Here is a 5,808-nt window from a genome sequence, read left to right as displayed (position 1 = left end):
TAGAATTTCTTCAGCACACTCACCAATAGATACATAAATGTAATAAAAAAAAAATTAAATGCCCAATTTTTTCTTTAAAAATTAAGCCAAATTTGTAGGGTTGGCTTTGGGTAGAGGCTAGAGTTTTGAGGGTGATAAGAGAATTTTGAGAATCACAGATTAAATAGAAAAGATGTTAAAAATAAGAAATTTTATGTAGAAAAAAAAATTATGTCCCAATTGCAGTTTCCCCTCCCCCACTCCTCTCAGCTCACCCCCCCCCCCCCCCCCCCCCCCCCCCCCCCCCCCCCCCCCCCCCCCGCACGGCCCCACCTCACTGCTCTCCCAGAAACAATTACACCTCTGTTGCCTTTAAAAACAAAAACAAAAACAAACAAACAAAAGGTTTAACTGAACATGGCCTAAAGAGGTAAAATAAGACCAGGCACAAACCCTCATATTACAGCTGGACCTGGCAACCCATAAGGAGGAAAAGTGTCCCAAGTGCAGGCAAAATAGTCAGAGACAATACCCACTCTCACTGTTAGGAATCCCTGCTACTCAAACATAAGATATATGCAGAGGACCTAGCTCAGACCCACACCCAGGGTCCATGTGTGTTGTTTCAGTCTCTGTGAGCTCCTAGGAGCCCTGCTTAGTTGAGTTTGTGGCCTATGTTCTCCTGGTGTCCTTGACCACCCTGTCTTCTCCTTCAAGGTTTCCTCTGGCTCTGCCTAGTGTTTAGCTAAATCTGTCCATTTGCTCCCGTCAGTTGCTGGATGATACCCCTCTGATAACAATAGGGATAAGCATCCATCTATGAGTATAGCAGAATATCATTAGGAATCATTTCATTGACCTTTATTTGCTTGTTATGTTTGGTTCTATCCTGGGTCCTGCCTCCAGTATCTAGGCAGTGTGTCAGGAGTGAACGCCCTCTCCTGGCATGGGCCTCAAGGTGGACCAGTCATTTGTTGGTTACCCCCACACGTCTTGTGCTACCATTGTCCCAGAAAAGTCTTATGGGCAGGACAGATTGTAGGCCAAAGGTTTTGTGGGTGGGTTGGTGTCCCAGTCCCATTGCTAGGAGCCTTGTCTGGGTATAGAGGGCAGCCAGTTCAGGCTCTGAATCTCCCATTACTAGGAGACTTCGCTGGAGTCACCCTCATAGATTCTAAAAAGTTTCCACTACACTAGGTTTCTGCATTGTCCCCATTTGCCCCCCCCCCCCCGATTTCAACTCCTGGCCTACGCCTATGCCTACACTTGGCCTGGGATTGTGGCCCCTGGGTAGGACATCGAGCCACAGAAAGAGTAAACTCTTGCCCATTTACCACAACTGAGGAAAGAGCTTTGGATCAAGGGAGGAAGAAACAAACTACTGAAGAGACCTAGCCAGGATCTACAGGCTCTGAGAGTTCCAGGAATGTTGACAGAGGTTTCTGTCCAGCCCAGTTCCGCAGCTGTTCAGTCCCAAAGAAACACAAAGAGATCTACGTTAATTATAAACTGGTTGGCCTCAGTTTATAATTAATTTAATAAGAAGCTCAGGCTTCTTATTAACTCTTGCATCTTAAATTAGCCCATAATTCTTGTCTGTGTTAGCCGTGTGGCTTGGTATCTTTATCAGTGAGGCATTCTCACCTTGCTTCTTCTGTGTCTGGGTGACAACTACAGACTGAGCCTTTTCTCTTCCCAGATTTCTCCTGTTCTGATTGCCCCTCCTATACTTCCTGCCTGACTACTGGTCAATCAGCATTTTATTAAAACAATGGAACTGACAAATCTTTACAAAGTACAAGTCCGTTGTCCCACAGCACAGGAAGGAAGCTGGGAATAAGAAGCTTAATTGGAGACTCCAAGAACAACTGCCTTCGAATGGAGGTGGAAGCTGTGGAGGAGACATTTGAAATGCAACATTGAGTTAGCAACTGGCAGATCTCAGTCTTGGAGGATGACCTGGCTCTGACGAAAGCCATTGATGATCAACCGCAAAACCATCCGGGAATTGAAGCAAGCCAATGACAACCTGTGGAGAGCCAAATGACTATAGTCATGTCCCTGGAAGACTTTAACCAACACTGAACCAAGCCATCAAAAGAAATGCCTTCCTGGAGAGTGAGTTGGAGGAGGTTAATCTTCTAGAATCAGTTCAGAGGATGAAGGATAAAGCCAGAGATCTGTGGCAGGAATTGGTTGTTCAGCAGAAACAAGACAAGCCCCAGACACCTATGCCAGGCTCAGGGAAAACTGAAAGGGCAGACATAAGCTATGCTGGTCACAGGCTCTGTGCCATCCTCTCCCATAGGTCACTGAGGACCCAGCCATGGCTTGAACACACTGGGAACACTCAGACATGATCTGGACAGCTTCAATAGTGGGACCCTACTCACACCTGAACCCCAGATGTCAGCTTTAAACATTGTTGGAGTCCTGCTTTGGAAAGTTAGGACCCTAGAGTCCAAACGAGCTTCATGCAGGAACTTGGTGTGTGATCGTGGACAAGAGTGCCAGCCTGAGGGTGAGGAACCAAAAGCAGAGATGGTGCTGACAGACAGCCAAGCAGCCGCAGCATGAGAGATAAAGGGAGAGAAAATTGATGCTCTGTGAGACTTGCTCTCACAGTTGACATTCACTTTTAGAACCCTGCGGGCCCTGTGCTAGCCACTGGGATATGGCTGTCTCGTCTGGTAAATATGGTTTGCTCTGTATGAAGGCCAGGGAAACACTCAGAGTTTGGGAAGCCAGCCTCACAGCTCCCGTCAGCATCCACCCAGGGTGTGGTCAAGCTATTGCTTTAGGCATAATGGGAACTGCACCCTCACTGTCTTGCCTCTATATTCTTCTTTTTGTTGTCATATTTTCAAGTTGCTTTGAGAAATAAGAGCCAGCATCACCAGCATTCACTTTGTGTTCTGCAACCCAAGCTGACTAAGCCTAATGGCTGTGGACTCAGCATCATCCTTATAAAGTAACCCAGTTCCCGGCAGTGCCTGTCATAGAAATGAACTGGTCCCCTGAGGCAGGTCTAAGATATGCATGATGGACCCACCCTGTCATTGGTTACCTAGAGTTTTGATGTCTTCCAGACATGTCTTGAATATCCATAATCTTCTTCAGGGGGAAGTAGCTCTCCTCTTCAGTTTTCCAGCTGGAGCTGTCTTCTGGAACATTCTCCCAGTATTTTCACAGCTTGATTCAATTGTGTCTAGGACTGGGAGATTACAGAGACATAGGGCTATTTTAAACTATGGTCATGTACATTTAACATGTGTTTTGTTTTGTTTTGTTTTTTGAGACAGGGTTTCTCTGTGTAGCCCCGCCTGGCCTGGAACTCGCTTTGTAGACCAGGCTGGTCTTGAACTCAGAGATCCTCCTGCCTCTGCCTATAGAATGATGGAATTAAAGGCATGCACCACCAACATCCAGCCCTTTGACCCTTTGAATCTGCCTCTCATAAAGGTTTTCAGAGGCATTTCTGACTCTTAGGTAAGTGAGAGATTGTGCACTATAGATAAACCCTGCTTCAGTCTTTACTGAATCCTCTGCCCTGATGTTGGGATGACATTTGCATCTGGGTCCTGAATGACTCAGGGTTGGAATGCCCTTCATTATGCCACCCCTAAGAACAGGACTTCATCCAGCCAGACACATGGAATAACCAGGCTGACTAAAGCATGAGATTGAGATATCTGGAGGACGCTCCCTTCAGATATGGAGAAACTGGCACTGGATTGGCGATGCCAGACTCTCTGGTTTCTGTTTGGGGTGAAGTGCTTCCTCAGACTTTGGTTCACATGGAGAAGCACACATTAATTTCCAGTCTTGGCACCCTTTACTTTGCTACTAATTTATTTTCTAGTAGATGGCACAAACCTGGCCTGGACTTGGACCCAGAACTTCCCAAGTGCCGCTGACGTTCACAAGTTGATTTTTCAGCTGTGTGACTATTTGTCCCCTTGAGACATATAACCTGGGAAAGCACAGACTTTATTTTTTACAAAACTTATAAAATCAAGAGAAATGCTTGCTCTGCAAGTGTATGTGTGTCCTTCCACGTATGTGCATGTCACTGTGAAGTTTAGTTTTTGTTTAGTCAAGTAATAAAATAATGGGGGTGGGGCAAGGAAGATGGTGATTTCTCTGAAGGAAGTAAAAAATAAACATAGAGAAAGACTTTGCTATCTTTAAGGACTATATCACTGGAAACTGGAGCAGAAATCTCTGTTACATAATATCAAAAATGATAAGGTCTGAATTTTTTGTGGATTTTTACACTTGTGTGGAAGGCAGAACCAAAAGTAGTGAATTCGAATTTAGTGAAGGAGAATTCCATGAAGTGTTAATTGTGTAGCTTGGCTTTCTTTTTGCCACCTACAGTAATAATGTGAGATGAGAGGGATCATTTCAGACAGTAACTTCAAGCAAGCAGAAGCCAGCATTTGATGACTTGAGAAGTCTCAGCCTATCCAGATATCAAACAATCCTACCATTAACGCTTTACCATTGAAAACTCGTGCTTTGAAGAAATATCTGAGTTTGGCTAAACATTCTTTTGGTGAAATATTTGGCTGAATGTGTATAAACCATGACTCGACTTAACCATCTCAGCAAATCTAAAGAAAAAAGTCAAAGAAAGATCGTGAAAAATTCTGTCATCTAGGGGCTGGAGAGATGGCTCAGTGGTTAAGAGCATTGTGTGCTCTTCCAAAGGACCCGAGTTCCATTCCCAGCAACCACATGGTGGCTCACAACCATCTGTAATGAGGGCTGGTGTCCTCTTCTGGCCTACAGACATATATTCAAACAGAATAGTGTGTACATAATAAATAAATAAATATTTTTTTAAAAAAAGAAAAACGTGAATTAAAAAAAAATTCTGTCATCTAATGGTCCAGATCCCTCACTACATATACAATAAATCCAAAATATTTTTTAAATTGCTGTCCAAACAAAAGCACTTGCCAAGCTTGATCTAAAGGGGGAGATAAGAAAAGGGGCCTAGAATTCTTCCAAACTTCAAAGCTACAATTAATGGACTAAATGGAATGAATCTGACACTATAACAGATGTCAAATGTCGTGAAAATGAAAGTTTGATGTTCAGAGACTAGAACTGCAGTCCAGTGGCTTGCAGCGCTGCTGTAGAGACAGAGGAGTGATTCTTAGATCACCAACATTGGACAGGACTCTCCCTGCTGGATTTCACACTTGTCTTACCTGGATATGGCCGTATTCCTTCCATTAGCATCCTTTGGGGACACGGAATGTCTTCTGGGCCTGTTCCACTAGTCCATCTCAGAAGCACATAAATTGTGTTCTGCTTCACAGGTCCATCCATAACTAGGAATTTGGCTTCAGAATCCAGAATCTTACTTATACGTGAGCAGAATCATTTCCCGTCGTAAGATTAGAACTCCTTGAATTGATGATGCACAGATGAGGTCTTCACATTAGAGTTGCTGGCATTAACAGGCTAAGAGACCAAAGACTGCTGGGATAGGCAAAAGTTGCTATGTGTATGACGTAGGAGTAACTTTGAACAGAACACACAATGTGCTACAGCAGATTGAATAGTGGACTCCAAAGGGGAATTGTTCATATTTTGATACCTAGAGCCTTTAAATGTAGTAACTAATTCAGAAAAAGACTTGTACAATTGATTAATGATTTTGAAATGATGTCCTCTGTATTATGCAAGTGGGTCCTAAATTCACCAGCATGAGTCCTGAATCTTAGGAAAGACATGGAAAAGAATCACATAAAACTAGGTGATATAAAGATGGAGACTTAATGTATGCTGCAGCCAGAATGCAAAAAAAAAAAAAAA

General features: G+C 43.7%; 1 pseudogene; it reads left to right on the top strand.

Moving 5' to 3' along the window:
• The first annotated feature begins 925 nt into the window (after positions 1-925).
• Positions 926-2,780, top strand: LOC101983082 (annotated as a pseudogene).
• Positions 2,781-5,808: the final 3,028 nt, after the last annotated feature.

The sequence above is a fragment of the Microtus ochrogaster genome, linkage group LG10, assembly GCF_000317375.1.
Source record: "Microtus ochrogaster isolate Prairie Vole_2 linkage group LG10, MicOch1.0, whole genome shotgun sequence".
NCBI lineage: Eukaryota > Metazoa > Chordata > Mammalia > Rodentia > Cricetidae > Microtus > Microtus ochrogaster.
This window is presented reverse-complemented; position numbering and strand designations above follow the sequence as displayed.